The sequence below is a fragment of the Schistocerca nitens genome, chromosome 2 (assembly GCF_023898315.1).
Source record: "Schistocerca nitens isolate TAMUIC-IGC-003100 chromosome 2, iqSchNite1.1, whole genome shotgun sequence".
Lineage (NCBI taxonomy): Eukaryota > Metazoa > Arthropoda > Insecta > Orthoptera > Acrididae > Schistocerca > Schistocerca nitens.
Window position 1 is genome coordinate 229,726,132 of NC_064615.1, and position 16,074 is coordinate 229,742,205.

The 16,074-nt window shown below is 43.8% G+C and overlaps 1 protein-coding gene across 1 annotated transcript in view; it reads right to left on the reverse strand.

The window, feature by feature from the left end:
* LOC126234941 (extracellular serine/threonine protein CG31145-like) overlaps nt 1-16,074 on the reverse strand; it is an 867,160-nt gene that overhangs the window by 71,511 nt on the left and 779,575 nt on the right. The window contains exon 4 of the mRNA XM_049943680.1: nt 6,098-6,391. The gene's annotated coding sequence lies outside the window, so the exon portion shown is untranslated. The remainder of the gene's footprint in view (nt 1-6,097; nt 6,392-16,074) is intronic.

Consider the following 16,074-nt stretch of genomic DNA (forward strand, 5'->3'; position numbering starts at 1 on the left):
AGTCAGAATGACGAACAATAGTCAAGAATAGGTCCAACGAGGTTTATGTGAGACACCTTCTTCGTAAGTAATTCACATTTCGCCAGACTTCTCCCAGTGAATCCCAATTCGGTATCTAATATTCCTCACCATAGCTTTAAGTACCCTTCTCATTTTAAATGCTTCTGAAAGCATACTCCCAGATATTTGACAGTCATGTTTCCAGTAATTGGAGGCCAATCGTGTAATCAAACTCTAGTAAGTGCTACCGTCTAATTATGCGCAGTACATTATGTAACATCGTCATCCGTGAAAAGTTTCAAGGATCTCCCGCTGTTTTCCACCAAGTAATTTATATATCCGATGTTTTCTCACGATATTACATTTATGCGACAGTTCCAATTTATATTCTAATACATTGGTAATAAAATGCCGTATGTGACATTAAAATCCCAGTTGTCAGTTTAACGCAGAAACTTTTCATGAGTTGACAGTTCTAAATTTTTTGCGTTGTGGGTCAGTGGCCGATATTAACACATGATTAGACCCTGTTAACATCTGATTCGTGCACTAATAACAGAATTAGTGTGTGTGTATTGCCAATAATATTCGATTCGAAACTTTCTCGGAGCTAACAGATGTGATAAAAAGCCAGCAAATCTGCAGTCAGTTAGGAAATGTCTTGATGTCTAACGTGTGCTCTTTTAGAAATGACGCTCTTAACGTTTCTGTACATTGACGAGACATCTGCGTCTAAATTATCGTAATCAAAACAATCTTGAGTTTCTCTAGATTGTTTTATTTGTGGGTAGGTCGTAGGTCAGACGACAGCTGTCCCTCCCCCATCCCCATCCTCAAACTCTCGTGCCCCTTCAAACACACATTCGGGAACATACATACGCAGAAGAAATCTTTAGCCATTATCTCGGAGTTCGTGCTGCTAAAACACTGGCCTATCCACTCCAATTCAAATACTGTGGGTAATGTCACTGAGGTGTTGCCTAACCCAAAGGTTTGAGCATATACAGACTACGCAATTTTTGAAACACACTATTTCGTAATCCACAGGCGAGACTGTGTTTTTATTTTGCACTTGCTATATTGAGCAGAACATGAAGTCGAAAGAGATACTCGTGTACAACGGCAGCACAAACATTTGTTGCAAAATCTGTGCTGTTGTTGTCTTAAAATCGTCGTGTGGCGATTTTCAAACGCCCTCATATGGCTGTCGAGAAACACTTGCCTTGTAAAATTCAGAATCAATGAAGTGTTGCAATTTCAAACCTTTTCCGGAAAATGGGACTGTAAACTTGTAACCGAACTACTTCCATACCCTATATGACGTGAACATTAATAGTCCAACAATGCGTTTCTTGCAACTACTCCTGCATTCTCATGTAACCATCATCGATATCGGGCTGCGTTCCGGTTTTCACGAAGACCATCGGAAATACAGTTAGATACCTCCTACAGCTAACGAGGAAGTACTGAACAGAATTGGGGAGAAGAGAAATTTGTAATAGAACATGGCTAAGAGAAGGGATCGGTTGGTAAGACACATTCTGAGGTATCAAGGGATCACCAATTTACACTACTGGCCATTAAAATTGCTACACCATGAAGATGACGTGCTACAGACGCGAAATTTAACCGACACGAAGACGATGCTGTGATATGCAAATGATTAGCCTCTCAGAGCATTCACACAAGGTTGGCGCCGGTACGACACATACAACGTGCTGACATAAGGAAAGTTTCCAACTGATATCTCATACACAAACAGCAGTTGACCGGCGTTGCTTGGTGAAACGTTGTTGTGATGCCTTGTGCAAGGAGGAGACATGCGTACCATCATATTTCCGACTTTGATAAAGGTCGGATTGTAGCCTATCGCGATTGCGGTTTATCGTATCGCGACATTGCTGTTCCCGTTGGTCGAGATCCAATTACTGTTAGCAGAATATGGAATCGGTGGGTTCAGGAGGGTAATACGGAATGCCGTGCTGGATCCCAACGGCCTCGTATCACTAGCAGTCGAGATGACAGGCATCTTATCCGCATGGCTGTAACGGATCGTGCAGCCACGTCTCGATCCCTGAGTCAACAGATGGGGACGTTAGCAAGACAACAACCATCTGCACGAACAGTTCAACGACGTTTGCAGCAGTATGGACTATCAGCTCGGAGACCATGGCTGCGGTTACCCTTGACGCTGCATCACAGACAGGAGCGCCTGCGATGGTGTACTCAACGACGAACCTGAGTGTGCGAATTGCAAACCGTCATTTTTTCGGATGAATCCAGGTTCTGTTTACAGCATCATGATGGTCGCATCCGTGTTTGGCGACATCACGGTGAATACACATTGAAAGCGTGCATTCGTTATCGCCATACTGGCGTATCACCCGTCGTGATGGTATAGGGTGCCATTGGTTACACGTCTCGGTCACCTCTTGTTCGCATTGACAGCACTTTGAACAGTGGACGTTACATTTAAGATGTGTTATGACCCTTGGCTCTACCTTTCATTCGATCCCTGCGAAACCCTACATTTCAGCAGGATAATGTACGACCGCATGTAGCAGGTCCTGTACGGGCCTTTCTGGATACGGAAAATGTTCGACTGCTACCCTGGCCAGCACATACTCTAGATCTCTCACCAATTGAAAACGTCTGGTCAATGGTGGCCGAGCAACTGGCTCGTCACAATACGCCAGTCACTACTCTTGATGAACTGTGGTTTCGTGTTGAAGCTGTATGGGCAGCTATACCTGTATACGCCATCCAAGCTCTGTGTGACTCAATGCCCAGGCGTATCAAGGCCGTTATTACGGCCAGAGGACCGAGGAAGGTAGCTCTGTGGTAGGACATCGAACTCGTATTCAGGAGGACGGTAGTTCAGTGTCCTGGCCGGCCATACAAAGTTCCTTGTGCTTTTCATACAGCACTTCAGGCCAATACCCCAATAGTTTCACTGAAAAACCATGGCCAACTTCCTTCCATAGCTTTCAATGATTCGAGCTTGTGCTGCATCTAACGTGGTCCCAGCACCCATGGGTCGCTAAATAGTTCGACTTCCGTTTTTAAAGATTTGGAACACACTGTATAATATGAAAGTTATTCAGCATGAAAACTTTAATACGGATATTTTGGGGTTGTTTTAACCTGAGGATTGAGGGTACGAAATGCTACGAAACATTACACTAGGAAGATAACACAACTGTGAAGTGGCTACTGTAATGGTCTGCAGTTGTTTTCATTTAGAGATGTAGTGTAAGATATTCGTCGGAACTTGACAGTGAGAGAACATTTCGATACAAACTGACATTTGTTTGAGCAAGATGTGATGCACACGGACTGTGAAATGGGTATTTTAATGGTCTGGAATCGTATTCACCTGAAGAGTAAGAAATTGGCCGAAACATCACACATGGAAGAACACTTCTTTAGTGACTGACACAGTTGTTAGCAGCAAGTATGCATGTATTTGCGCTGTGCAGTAACTTACAGTTCGGGATCGTTCCCACTGAACGTTGAACCTGATGGTCTAGTGGCAAAGTGCGTGCCTGGAAACAGGAAAGTCGCGGGATCGAATCCCAGAGGGATTCCAAGTTAAGCTGTAAGTCTTACTTCTTCAGTAGGATTATTTTAGTATGTTAGAGACCAATAAAACGCTGAAGTGGTGTCTAATTAAAAGACTTGCACCAGACCGTCTACCCACACTCAAATATATTATTGCTATTCACGGGAATATGGAGGGAAATAAACTCGTCGAAATATCACTCGATGAAGGACATTTAGTTAGTGCTTGACAGATTTGTTACCTACATTTTAGATAGCTTTCAATAATTCTACATCTACACGGATACTCTGCAAATCACACTTAAGTGCCTAGCAGAGAGTACATAGAATCACCTTAACAATAATTCTCTATTATTCCAATCTCTAAGAGCGGGAGGAAAAAACTGACACCGATATCTTTCCTTGAAACTCTTATTTACCTTATTTTATTATGATGATCGTTTCTCCCTAAGTCGACGTCAACAAAATACTTCGCATTCAGAGCGGAAAGTTGGTGATTGAAATTTCGTGAGGAGATTCCGCCGCAACGAAAAACGCCGTAGTTTTAATGATGTCCACCGCAAACCATGTGTCACATCAGTAACACTCTCTCCCCTATTCCTCGATAATACAAAACGTTTTGCTCTTTCTTGAACTTTCCCGATGTACTCCATCAATCCTATCTGGTAAGGATCCCACAGCGCACAGTTGTACTCCAAAAGAGGGAGGACAAGCGTAGTGAAGGCAGTGTCTTCAGTAGATATGTTACTTTTTTTAAAGTATTCTGCCAATAAACACAGTGTTTGGTTTGCCTTCTCTCTATTTAAGTTGTTCGTAATTGTAGTTCTTAGGTATTTAGTTGAATTTATGGCCTTTAGCTTTGACTGATTTATCATGTAACCGAAGATTAACGGCTTCCTTTTAGCACTCATGTAGATGACCTCACACTTTTTATTATTTAGGGCCAATTGCACCACACAGATATATTTCCTAAATCGGTTTGCAGTTTATTTTGATCTTCTGTTGACTTAACTAGAAGATAAACGACTGCATCATCTGCAAACGACCTAAGACGGCTGCTCAGGTTGTCTCCTAAAGTTTATATAGATAAGGAGCAGCAGAGGGACTATAGCGCTACCTTTGAGAACGCTATAAATCACTTCTGTTTTACTCGATGACTTTCCGTCAATTATTAATTGTCCGAATTTGTTTTCACTTGAAGACAGAGGATAAGAAATTCGTAGAAACATTACACGAGGAATGTGTTTTCTTTAGTAATTGACACTTTTGCTTGTAACAGGTATCGAGATAACTAAACTACTTTGATAGTCTGGATCGTTGTCACCTGATGTTTGACGGTATGAATACGTAACACAAGAAAGAACAGTTCACTAGTGATTGTCAAATTTGTTTGTAGCAAGGACGGTCGTATCGGCGCTGTGCAGTGACTTTTAGCTCTGGATTATTTCCAATTGAACGTCGGGATTGGTGAGCAAATGGGAAAGTGAAGGTCTGGAAACAGAAAGGTCACGGAATCGAATCCCAGTCTGGCCACGGATTATATGTGTGCCTTTAATGTCCCCTTCACCTCTGAGTGATGTGAATACTCATCAGGAACGACAACTTGAAATGGTTCAAATGGCTCTGAGCACTATGGGACTTAACATCTATGGTCATCAGTCCCCTAGAACATATAACTACTTAAACCTAAATAACCTAAGGACATCACACAACACCCAGTCATCACGAGGCTTAGAAAATCCCAACCCCGCCGGGAATCGAACCCGGGAACCCGGGCGTGGGAAGCGAGGACGCTACCGCACGACCAACGACACGTTAAGCTCTAAGTTATTGGGGTGGGTTAGGGACAGACAAGTTGCCGAAGTGTCATCCAAGTGAAAGCCTTGCATCAGGCCATTGAATCATGCGAAATTAAATTGTTGTTATTCACCTCTACATTAAGAGAAATCAATTCGTCGAAATGTCACTCCAGGAATGTAATTTCATTAGTGAGTAACACATTTGTTTCTAGCAGCGATTAAGATGCTTGTGCTGAGTAGGGATTACTTTAATGTCTGGAATCGTTATCATGAAGATCGAGGGAAAGCAATTCTTGGAAACGTCACACCAGGAAGAACATTTCGTTGGTAATCGGCGCACACTTGTTAGTGGTAAGAATAAAGGCGCCTGCGCTGTGAATTGACTACTTTAATAGTCTGGTATTATTTTCACCTGAAGATGAAGAAATTCGCCGAAACCTCGCAGAGGAAGAATACTACTTTACTGACCGTCACACATGTTGGTATTATGAAGGGAGGTACCTACGCTGTGGACTGATGGTTGGATTAGTACTTAGCTGAAGATAACAGGCAGAAAAGCGTCGAAACATTACACTATTTTGTTATGTACTGATACTCCTTTGTACCGGGATGTGAGTATTTGAATGATTAATTCATTTTCACCTGAAGATGGAGATTAAAAAATTCGCCGAAACGTCACACCAGCGAGAACGTTGCGTTAGTAGGCGACACACTTGTTAGCTGCAGGACACCGGTACCTGCGCTGTGGAGTGTCGCGGAGAGGCGGAGGGCGGCGGCTGCGGGGGCGGCGAGTACTTGTCCTTGCGGCGGCAGTGGTGCGCGCTGGCGGCGGCGGCGGCAGGTGGTTGTCGCGGCGGGCAGTCGGCGGCGGCGCTGTGGCTGCGGCTGCTGCTGCTGCTTCTCCGGGCGACGGCGGCCGCGAGACTCGCTGCAGGCGCCCACACCAGGCACTGCCGGCGCGCCGACGTGGCCGGCGGAGGCGCTGGCGCTGCCGCGGCCGGGGGCGCTGGACGCGGCCGCTGACGCTGCAGCTGTGGGCGATAACAGCCGACGCTATCACCGGCCCTGACCTCGCGGCCGCCCAAGTACCGCGCGGCGCCCGGGGGACCGCCGGGCTCAACAAGTGCACCGACACACGCTCCGGCGAGTCGTACAATAGTGACGCGAAGCGATCCGTAGCCGCGAAAATGCAGACTCCTGTTCCCAGCAGCTACCTTACGTATTCCTTTCTTCGGGTTCCTAAATGTACTGTATATTCAAATTTAATCTTTTCAGAAGAATATCTCGAGATAAATACAGGGTGAAAAGTATTTTAACCGACAAACTCTGGGAAGTTGTAGGTGACATCAAAACAAATATTTTTCCCTAGTGTCATTTTTTTCCTATGAGGAGTCTTTGAACCGGTAGAGGAAGATTTCTCTGGCGGAAAATTAACTAAACCAACAAACACTTTTCCAATTTTTTATGACCGAGAGACAACACATTAACACGACCCAATTTCAATCACAGTAGATTTTCAACAATGCCTCCATTGACACGTAAACAAAGGTTACACCGTCGGATCATGTTCTGTCTGACACGGGCTCCAGGAGTATCCTGAATTGTTCCTGCTACTGCTACTATCCGAGCAACCAGACTCTCTTCTGATGCAACAGGAGTTGCGTAAACAAGGTTGCGTATCTCTCAAAAAAATGGTTCAAATGGCTCTAGAACTTAGAACCACTTAAACCTAACTAACCTAAGGACATCACACAACACCCAGTCATCACGAGGCAGAGAAGCGTATCTCTCCCCACACAAAAAAAGTCAAGAGGGGAGATATCTGGAGATCGAGCAGGCCATGGTACACGACCAACCTCTGCCAATCCACGTTTCTGGGAACCGTCGGTCCAGGAGTCGACGCAGACGACGACTGAAATGTGCCGGCACCCGTCATGTTGGAACCACATGCGTTGTCTTGTAGGGAGTGAGACATCTTCCAGCAATTTTGGCAATGCTCTGGCGAGAACATTGTAATAGTGCTTGCCATTTAATGGCCTAGGTAGCAGATACTGCTCAATTAAACAGCCCCCAACAACATCGACCCACACATTAACGAAGAACCGCACTTGATGAGCGCGTAGTAACAGTGGCTTGGGGGTTATCATCACTCCAAACATGCGAATTGTGCATGTTGAAGACTCCATCACGCCCGAACGTTGCTTCATCGGTAAGCAACACAGAGGACGGAAATGTAGGATGCATTTCACACTGTTCCAGGTACCACTGCGAAATCTGTGTTCTGGGTGGATGGATAATCAACTCGTTCCAGTTTGTGGACACGCTGTAAGTGAAATGGACGTAACAATTGCTCTCGAAGGACTGTTCTTATATTCGTCTGATTAGTCCCCATGTTACGTACAATTGCACGAGTGCTGATTGAGGTATTCCGCTCCACATGCTGCAAGACAACTTCCTCAAATTGCAGCGTTCTTACCGTGCGACGGCGTCCCTGTCCAGGTAATCTGCTAAATGACCCGGTCTCACGCAGACGTTGGTACACAGTAGCAAAGGTCATATGATGCGGGATACGGTGATTAGGATATTGTTGTTGATAAACCTGCTATGCAGCTCGTCCGTTGTGGAGCGCTACGTAGTACGCAACCAACCATATCAGTGTACTCACTCCAGGTGTATCGCTCCATTAGTAAACAGAGACAATGCACTACTACACTGGTGGACTGCAGTTGACTACAAATGAAGAGCGTAATACGCCCTCTAACAACTGAAGATCGTAATACGGCCTCTAACAACTGAAGAGCGTAATACGGCTTCCACCGGTGTAAATAATCCTCATAGGAAAAAATGACATTAGGGAAAAATATGTTTTTATGTCCCCTACAACCTCCCAGAGTTTGTCGGTTTAAATACTTTTCACCCTGTATATCAGTATCTAGAGTACATAATGGTTGGAAATGTGCTCTGCAAACCAGTGGTAGTACGAGAATCAGTGATCAAAATGGGAATCTCCTCAGGTTATCAGCCGAGACGTGGTGCCATCGTGACGTTTCGACGAATTTTCTACACATCTTCAGGGGCATCAGCGACGCAGTAAATAAACTATGTGAAGTGCGCCTCTAAAGATGACGAACAGAAAACGCCACGACTCGGTTGATACCTCGGTAAGATTTCATCAAATTACAACTTTGTTTCTCGTCAAATTATGGTAAGCTTACCTAATCACTCCACCTAATTTTCAACATTCGGCTATAGAACCACATCTCAAATGCTTCGATTCTCTCCTGTTCCGGTTTTACCACAGTCCATGTTTCACCACCATACAATGCTGCACTGCAGACGTACTTTCTCACAATTTCTTCCTCAAATTAAGGCCTATTTTTGATACTGCCACACTTCTCTAGGCCAGAAATGCCCGTTCTACCATTGCTAGTCTGCTTTTGATGTCCTCCTTACACCGTCCGTAATTGGTTATTTTACTGCCAAGGTATCAAAATTCCTTAACTTCATGTGCTTCAATCCTGATGTTAAATTTCTCGCTGTTCTCATTTCTGCTACTTCTCATTACTTTTCTTCGATTTTCTGTCAATCCATATTCTGGAGTCATTAGATTGTTGATTCCATTCAGCAGGCCATGTAATTATTCTTCACTTTCACTCAGGATAGCAATGTCACCAGCGAATCATATCATTAAAACCCTTGAATTTTAATTCCACTCCTAAATCTTTCTTTTATTTCTGTCGTTTCTTCTTCGATGTACAGATTGAACGGTAGGGGCGGAAGACTACTTCCATGTCTTACACCCATTTTAATCCGAGCACATCGTTCTTGGTCGTCCTCTCTCATTATTCCCTCTTGGCTCTTGTACATCTTGTATATTACCCGTTTCTCCCTATAGCTTACCCCTATCTTTCTCAGAGTTTCGAACATCTTGCGCCATTTTACGTTGTCGAACTGTTTTTCCTGGTCGACAAGTACTCTGACGGTGTCTTGGTATTTCTTCCATATTGCTTCCATTATCAACCGCAACGTTAGAATGGCCTCTCTCGTGCCTTTACCTTTTCTATAGCCAAACGGATAGTCATCTAGCAAATCCTCAATTTTCTTTTCCATTCCTCTGCGTTTTATTCTTGTCAGGGACTTGGATGCATGAGCTGTGAAGCTGATTGTGCGCTGATTCTCGCAGTTGTCAGCTTTCGCAGTCTTCTGAATTGTGTGGATGATATTTTTCCGGAAGTCAGACGGTATGTCGCCAGACTCATACATTCTACACGTCAATGTGAATAGTCGTTTTGTTGCCTCTCTCCATCTTAGAGATCTCAAAGAGGCATCACAGAAGGGGTGAAATGTGGGTAATAGGAGCTGTGGTGGTCATCATGTGTCACGTCTGCGGTGGCGTTGAGCAGAATTCTGCTGAAATTTGGTGTCAATGTGACATCATCATCCACTTTACAACCCACACGAATTTCTGAGCCGTGCCCTTTTCCTCGCAAGCGTCAACACCTTGCTGTTTAAAGCGTCGCCAGAGCCAGAGGGTGACATCGCGGGGAGCCACGCTTTTGCACCAACACAAGAGAAGGTTTAAGGCACCTTTGAGCCAAATTTCAAACTTACGATTCAGAATGGGATTCAGTTATGGGGTTTCAAAAAAGTGGTACTTTAATTCTGTTGCGCAGTGTATTTTTGTATGAATACTCTGTTCCTATGTTTAAAAATGAAATGGTATAATCTATTAAATAAACAACTCTATCAATATCTTTGGATGTTAAGCTCTTCACTGGCAAGTACGTAATACACTAAATTAATACGCTGATTAAAACTGTCATATAATTAGATCATTATATGATTGTCATTATCGGATGTCTTTGGCGTGTTCTAAGAAACAGTAGTAGTGACACTGAGCAATAAGAGAGAGTGTACACTAGAGATAAAGATATTATATCTTCTGTAATGCAGGTGCCCCTGATGATGAGTGTGTGCCCGATACTAATAAATAATACAATAAATACAAGGCAATAAATACAAGGAAATAAAAGTAACGTCTGTTAGGTAGCTTATTTCAATATACATGGTGTTTCAAAGTCTTTACATCAAGCGTCTGGAGATGACAGATCACGTCATGTTGAACAAATTTCGTTAGTGACAAAATGTTTGCTGACGCTTGCGAGAAACACGTTGCGTCCTTCTGTGTTGGTTGTGTCCATGAGAGTTGGCAGGGCAATGACACTCTGCGACACTGTGTGTTGTCTGTAATCCAGTCCTCTGGTCTGCGGGGACTGGGGGAGGCCGAGCCATTCTCTTTTAAAATATCATTATCTGCTTATGGTCACTCATGGCAATCTGTCTGTTTACAGGGATATGTAGTATGCAGCCCATCGGTTTAGTAGACCCTGCTAGTTCGTTGCAACCTCGTCGTCTTACGGCTGGAAAATACTATGTGGGAAGCTTACTGTCGCCGGGAAGCGTCAGAGAATAATTTTATCTGAAGCAGAAGTTGTTCCCCATGACACGATCTATCACCCAAAGATGTTTCATGCAAAAACATTTAACCACAGGCAGAGACTGTGGGCACTCTACGCATGGCATAGTCATTTATTAACCACGTACACAGAGTATTTTAGGTGCCACAGTCCAAAGGACGCGCTGTGATTACTTCCATGTGGGGCACGTATGTGCCGCTGCCGTAGTGAACTGTCGAGGACATTACTACGTTAAGGGTCGTCCAGAGTTAATCCGGAGCATACACAATATGAAAGTGTCCATCTGCCTTTATTTCCTCGCTGATCTGAACTTGTGCATACCCGGAATTCCCCGGTTTGTATCAAGTGCCGCCCATGTGATCTCTGCAGCGTCTATCTAAATCACTTCAACACGTATAAAGCAGATGTTAGAGTGTTAAGCAAGAATTTGGATCAAAAGCCCGCATCTCGTGGTCGTGCGGTAGCGTTCTCGCTTCCCACGCCCGGGTTCCCGGGTTCGATTCCCGGCGGGGTCAGGGATTTTCTCTGCCTCGTGATGGCTGGGTGTTGTGTGCTGTCCTTAGGTTAGTTAGGTTTAAGTAGTTCTAAGTTCTAGGGGACTTATGACCACAGCAGTTGAGTCCCATAGTGCTCAGAGCCATTTGAACCATTTTTTTTTTTTTGGATCAAAACTTTTACATTGCGTATGTTAAGCGGCAAGCAGACAAGTGTAAGCACACGTGTGAGCAAGAAGTTAATAGTTTGTGAAAGGAAACTAAGCTGAAGTTACCGGCAAGGATTTCTTAGTGATAATATAAACCAAGGCTCAAGGAAAGGTGCAGACAGTGTTGTCTTTCATCTGTAAAACAAGAAAAGGTTGAATTACGTTTAATGTATATAACATACGAATAAACGGTCATGTTTTCGAGATAAAAATGCTTAATACGTTTTCGTGAAGCCTTTTTATCCGTCTCTCTGTCTGTCTGTCCGTCTGAATGGTATGTTTGGTATGTTTAGAGTTGGTATGTTTAGAGTAAAGTGTTTTTAAACACGTGTTAAAAATCCAGTTTAACGTTCTTTGTAAATAAAACATGGTTTTATTAAAGTGTTTTAATCAATCCTTAAAACAAATTTAGAAAACTCATTTTTATGTTCTTTTTTACGCGACTATGGGGTAAGCCTCGCGAGAGAGGATTGGCTGGCGGGGGGGGGGGGGGGGGGGCACACCAAATCTCGCCTGGTTTTTGGGGCGAGCGGAGGTCCGTCGAATGTTGAGGATTACGACAGCGGGCAGATGGACCACAGTGAAGCAAATCACTTGAGAAACCATTACTGGACAGAAACAGTCGATGAGCAGTCATCTATCAGAGGCTACCTCCTCCCTATGAGGTACCCTATGGTCACCATTCACTCCAGGCGGAGATTTTGCAGTGTTTACATGAGAAATATTGGCCCTAAAAGTGTTTGATATTTCTCTCCCTGATGAATGACAAAGGACCCCACTATTTGAACATGTTCGTGCACATTTTCACTTACAACACCCCGTAAGTAGTCTTTATCGTTGACAGAACAACCCACCATCCCGTTTTTTCTGAACTGTGCCAGATTAAATTGAAAAAAAAAAAACATGAACATCGTAGTTATCTGGACCCGAAGGAACTCGTCTTGAGCGCTGTCCGGTGCCAGCTCTACGTCCGCAAACCACAGGCCTGTAACGTACGGACCGTGCGACTGCTACGGTCGCAGGTTCGAATCCTGCCTCGGGCATGGGTGTGTGTGATGTCCTCAGGTTAGTTAGGTTTAAGTAGTTCTAAGTTCTAGGGGACTGATGACCACAGCAGTTGAGTCCCATGGTGCTCAGAGCCATTTTTTTGTAACGTACGGGAAATCCTTAACCATTACTAAGACATCTAGTGCTCCATACCAAAATCTTGTATAATCAATGCAACGGGGAACAGCTGATGCTAAAGTGAATCAATGTGTTAGTAAGCAGACGGCCATAATAGTTTGGTTCATGACAGTAATTCAGAAGCAGTAATAGACACCGTAAGTAACTGGTAGTTATGTTATTCTTCAAAAATCTATTTTTAAGCGGTGAGTAATAGAAAGTTAAAAACATTAACATGTTTTCATGGAGTTAATGGTGTCACCACCTAGGGCACTTTCGTAACAGAAGTGAAACGCATCTAGTGCAAAAATTGCACTAGATGCCTAGTATGCTTAAGATGGAAAAAATCTAAGTAATAATAATTATGACCCACATATTTTATGTTTACTCTAAACTGTAATGTAATCAAAATAATGTTCAAATGGGTGTGAAATCTTATGGGACTTAATTGCTAAGGTCATCAGTCCCTAAGCTTACACACTACTTAACCTACATTATCCTAAGGACAAACACACACACCCACGCCCGAGGGAGGACTCGACCCTCCGCTGGGACCAGCCGCACAGTCTATGACTGCAGCGCCTTAAACCGAATGTAGTCAATCTCTTTGATATCCGCATACTATGTTACTACCAAAACGTCTTCAACGCTCGGGAATCTTAGAAAGAAAGTGATTAGAATTTAAAGCCCCTCGACAGAAAGTTACTAGAGTCTGAACAAATGCACTGGGGAACGAAATCTACCGGGCCCTTTGAAAGGAACCATCTCAGCATTTGACCGGAACGATTAAGGGAAATCACGGAAAATCTGAATCTGGATGGGCGGTCACGGATTGGAACCGTTGTCCTTCCGAATGCAAGTCCGGTGAGATAACCAGTCTGCCACCTCGATAGGTAGAATATCTTGGAGGCTAATTTTGTCTGCGCTCACTGTACCTCTGTTGAAATATTTGAAGTATTCTCTCAAACACATTAATTTTACTTAAGAAAATAAACTGCACATAATGTTGATCTTACGAGTGATTTTTAAGGTAGCTACTTTCGACAGTGATTGCTTTTGCCCAGTATTCTACCAATAGCATTAAGTCCGCCACTGGCCTTACGTAGAACTGTACCTGTGTGATCATCCCAATTCATACTCCCAAAACGTATTTCACTGAGATATTTGCATGAGCTGACCGACTCCAACTGTGGCTCATTGATACTGAAGTCATAGGTTACATAGGATGCATAGCTTTTTTTCGTGTTTTGTGACATTTATGAACATTTAGAGCAAGCTGCCAATCCATGAACAACTTTGAAATTTTATCAAGATCTGACTCAATATTTGTTCAGAATTTTCCGGCAGTACTTCATTATAGATTATTGTATCATTTACGAAAATCTGAGGTAACTATCAATACTGTATACTACGCCATATATATACAATACGAACAGCAAGGGTTCCAGCACACCACCGAGTCATTTTTGCATGTGTCAGTGCCTCTACATTGAAACCACCTTCAGTTATGACAGTTTCATCGGCAAACTTACGTATTAATTGAGCCGCGGCGGTTCGGCCCGAGTCGATTTCCGCGTAAAGGGTAATCTTTGCTCACCTGTCGAACGAGGAAGCCAAGTGGCACTAGGCCGAAGCGAAGTGAGATGGTTCGCAGAGAGAAAGGTTGTCGGCAGTCGGTGGAGTAAGTCAGGCTTTCACACGGCAGATTGGGAAGCCGCGTGCTTTGCCGTTCAGTGCGGCGATGCTGCCGTGTTTCGCTGTTGGAATGGGTACTGTCTTTATCTTGCTGCCGTGGATTTGTCGCACGCTTTACATTACCTGCAACTGCTAAGCTTCTTTCCTTTTTTCGCGATGGTTGTTTTTGAGTAGACTTGAGATGAAGATTTCTTCAAATGGTTCAAATGGCTCTAAGCACTATGGGACTTAACATCTGAGGTCATCAGTCCTCTAGAACGTAGAACTATTTAAACCTAACCAACCTAAGGATATCACATACATCCATGCCCGAGGCAGGATTCGAACCTGCGACCGTAGCGGTCCCGCGTTTCCAGACTTTAGCGCCTAGAACCGCTCGGCAACTCCAGGCGGCTCCCGAGGCAGGATTCGAACCTGCGACTGTAGCAGCCGCGTGGTTCCGGACTGAAGCGCCTAGAACCGCTCGGCCTCCGTGGCCGGCGAAGATTTCTTCCTTATGGAAATTGTGTTATTATACGTTGGTATTCTTTTACTCCAGGCTGTATGCTCGCTTCTGCCTGAATGGTGACTTAGTGGTTGTGTGAGAAAAAAAATGACCGTACTGTTGTGAGGGGTTTGCGCCCAGATGTAATTATAAATATATGTTTTGTGTGTTATTGCTTATTAAGGCTTGTACGCGAGCAGCTCGAGTGACTTCTTAAAGGACTTTTGATTTATATAAAGAACAGCTCCTTATGATACTGAATGTCAATACCATATTCTGACTCGCCTAATGTTGCACTACTGTGTTTTAGTCTTGCCTATGGAACTCCGCTAGGACTGAGGGCTGCGTCATCGTACTGTTGTGCCTGCTGATGTTCTAGGCGAGTTATTTTGCCTTTCTGAGCTGGTGGGAGCAAGACAAACTGTAAGTTAGAGGTACATTTGCTAATCCTCCGAGTCTTTAAGCCTTACTGAATTTCAGTTTGTAATATACGTCCGCTAAGAGCACTGAGCTGTTTGTAATTTTAAGACTTTATGAAGTTGCTTTTAATTCCTAATTACTAAAAAAAGGTATTTATTTGGAATTGGCATTCATGCTTTGTTGTGACCTTGGGGAGGAAAATGATCAAGAGATGTTGTTTTGAGTTGTTTGTTCGATATATGCCACTAAAGTCTACTTGTATTTAAGCTGATTTCTTTTTGCATTACTTGTTAGCTTGGCGATAAGCATTATACACGAACTGTTGTTTCAGCGTCACTATATATAAAGAGTATCTGTGAAATCTACAGTTCTGCTCCGTGTGGCTTATTTGAGAAATTATTTGTAATCAAACTTTGCGCATTGGCTACTGAGTGATACTTGTACTTCAGCTAATAACACTGTATGTACTCCAGGTGCGCGGGCCATTCATTTTATTGAAACGACTTGCTAGAGTTTGGTCGGCCGGGGCTTGCAGGCGTTTGAGCAAGCACGACTGCCTTACGAAGTGATCGGTCAGTTACACCGGTGTCTTGTTGTCAGAACAGACAACCCACCAGTGGAAGTATCAGACGGTGTGTAGCGGTGGCAGTCTAAATTACTACCTCTCCAGAGAAGTTCAGTTTCATTAAAGTTGAAGTTTTGGCTGTCTGATCTGTGTACTTTTTTTTCTCTCTTTAAATGAGCCTTAGCCCTTGAAAGGCTTGGGGGATT